Genomic DNA, 2,052 nt, shown 5'->3' with positions numbered 1-2,052 from the left:
ACTCACTCAGAAGGATGATAAAGAATTTTCCTACTCCCTTGAGGAGAGAGAAACGCACCTGTCATTTTCACTCTGAAGCAGTTGGCCTACTGCAGGAAGCTTGAATCTATCTGGGCTTTTTGGAGATGTTATCCATTGTAAAGGGCTGATGTCCTGTGAGATGCAGCAATGAGAGGAAAGCAGAGCTAGCTCTTGAATTGACTCCATATCAAATTAAAGGACCAACTACCAGAAACTATTCAGTAGCTTATAAATACTTTATCAACTTGTAATAATGATGTTTTATTAGAGTAGTTATTACCAATTACGTAATTTTGTTTGTTTGTTTGTTTATTGCACAAACAGCTGTTAGGTACCATAACCAATTTACTAAATCAAAATCGTAATTTTAGAAGTCTTCATACTGAGAATCTACGCTCGTATTATTCAGTGAAAGAGGACAGTGAAATCACACAGTGTTCCTACTATAACAACAAAGAGAATCAACAGATAAGTGATGGTTCCTCTTGTCTGTCGCCAGCAAAGACCTTCTGCTGGCAGCAGTCCAGGCCTAGGTAAGAAGCACTGTCATATTTCCAAGCAATTCAGGCTGATTGTTTTATTAGCATGAGAAACCAGGAGAGATCAAAACCGAAGAGGCTTCATGGCTCAGTCCAGACATTGAGTAGTGTTATATTGCACTAGAAGTAGCTGTAAGGAGTAAAAATTCCACGACCACTATGAGACTGCATTTTTCACACTATCCATAATAATTTAAATTTTTAAAAAATCCCACTTGGCACCAGGATTTCTGAACTAATACTTACTTATGCTAAGTAGTCTTTTAGAAAAACATTCTTGTAAAAGTTACAAGCTTCTGTTTGTTTTCTCATCTTAGTCATAGACATCACTAATGGATTACATTTGGTATGCAATCTGTAATTACATTTCCTCAAAAGAGACTCCATCCCCTGCCGTGACTCGGATTTGAACCGAGGTTGCTGCGGCCACAACGCAGAGTACTAACCACTATACGATCACGGCAAGCCATCAGAAAGCTCATATTAAAATGAAGAACTTTTTTCCCTGCTGCTCTTTAAAATGTTGTATAAATGGTGCCACCTGCAGTTTACAATGAGTGTTAGCAGCAGCTTGGTCTAAACATTCTTACAAGTAATTATCCTCTCGAAATTGCTTCCAGGCTTATTTTACCTTGCTTGTAATCATCCATGTTTATCAGAATTGCCTAAAAAAAGGTTTTGGATTGTTGTAGTATACTTTCCCCTGTCCCTTAAAAATCTTTTCAGAGATATTTTTTCCTATTTTATGTGGCAGAATAGTAAAACAATTGTTAGTTATTTCAAATGAAAGCTATACCAGAAATCAAGCTACACAATATACAGAAAGATTATAATGAGGAAAAAGGAAAATGAGCAAACTCCAGGGCACTCAAGTCCTGTTCAGAAAACACAGGCTGCTTTTTCATGGTTGCCCTCTCTAGTTATATTCATTGTTTTAATACAAAATGTTGTTGCTTAATTGCCTTGGAGAGCACAGCAGCACCACCACTGCAGTCGTACATGTCCCACCGAATGTCTGAAGAAGGAGAAAGACATGTCAAAAAACTTACTAGATTGTAATATGCAAGACCAATAACATGTCTTCAGCAAGCTGAGATGTGGATTTACTCTGGATGAATGTCTGCACAGTGGGATAATTCATAAGTAGACTGTGCAAAAGAAGCACGAGGCTGGGAGTTTAAAATGCAAATTTACTAAATGGGCTCTGCTCTGCTCTGCCTGAGGAGCAGAGGCTCTCACTGCCTCCATCTCAGGGTAAAACTCTGATGCCTCTTGCACTCACATGGAAGCCCACCTTGCCACTGGAGCTGCAGGAGGGAAGGAGAGAGCATTTCTTTCTGGTGGTTGGTGGGGGCACTTGGAGCAAAAGGGCACTCTAATGGTGGTTTGGACTGCTGTACTTCACCCTACAGCCTTCCTCAATGTGACCAGAATAGCATTTTTCACTCAGGAGTCAGCACACCCTTCCACAGAATAGGAAAATGGCATTGCT

General features: G+C 39.7%; 1 non-coding gene across 1 annotated transcript; it reads right to left on the bottom strand.

Annotated features, from left to right (window-relative positions):
- Positions 1 to 951: 951 nt before the first annotated feature.
- On the bottom strand, positions 952 to 1,023 carry TRNAH-GUG (transfer RNA histidin (anticodon GUG)). The gene has a single exon. It is a non-coding gene; the product is annotated as a tRNA-His (tRNA).
- Between the last annotated feature and the right edge of the window lie 1,029 nt (positions 1,024 to 2,052).

Source organism: Ammospiza caudacuta, chromosome Z, assembly GCF_027887145.1.
Source record: "Ammospiza caudacuta isolate bAmmCau1 chromosome Z, bAmmCau1.pri, whole genome shotgun sequence".
Taxonomy (NCBI): domain Eukaryota; kingdom Metazoa; phylum Chordata; class Aves; order Passeriformes; family Passerellidae; genus Ammospiza; species Ammospiza caudacuta.
Note: the sequence above shows the minus strand (reverse complement) of the source record. Positions and strands in the feature narration are given on the sequence as shown.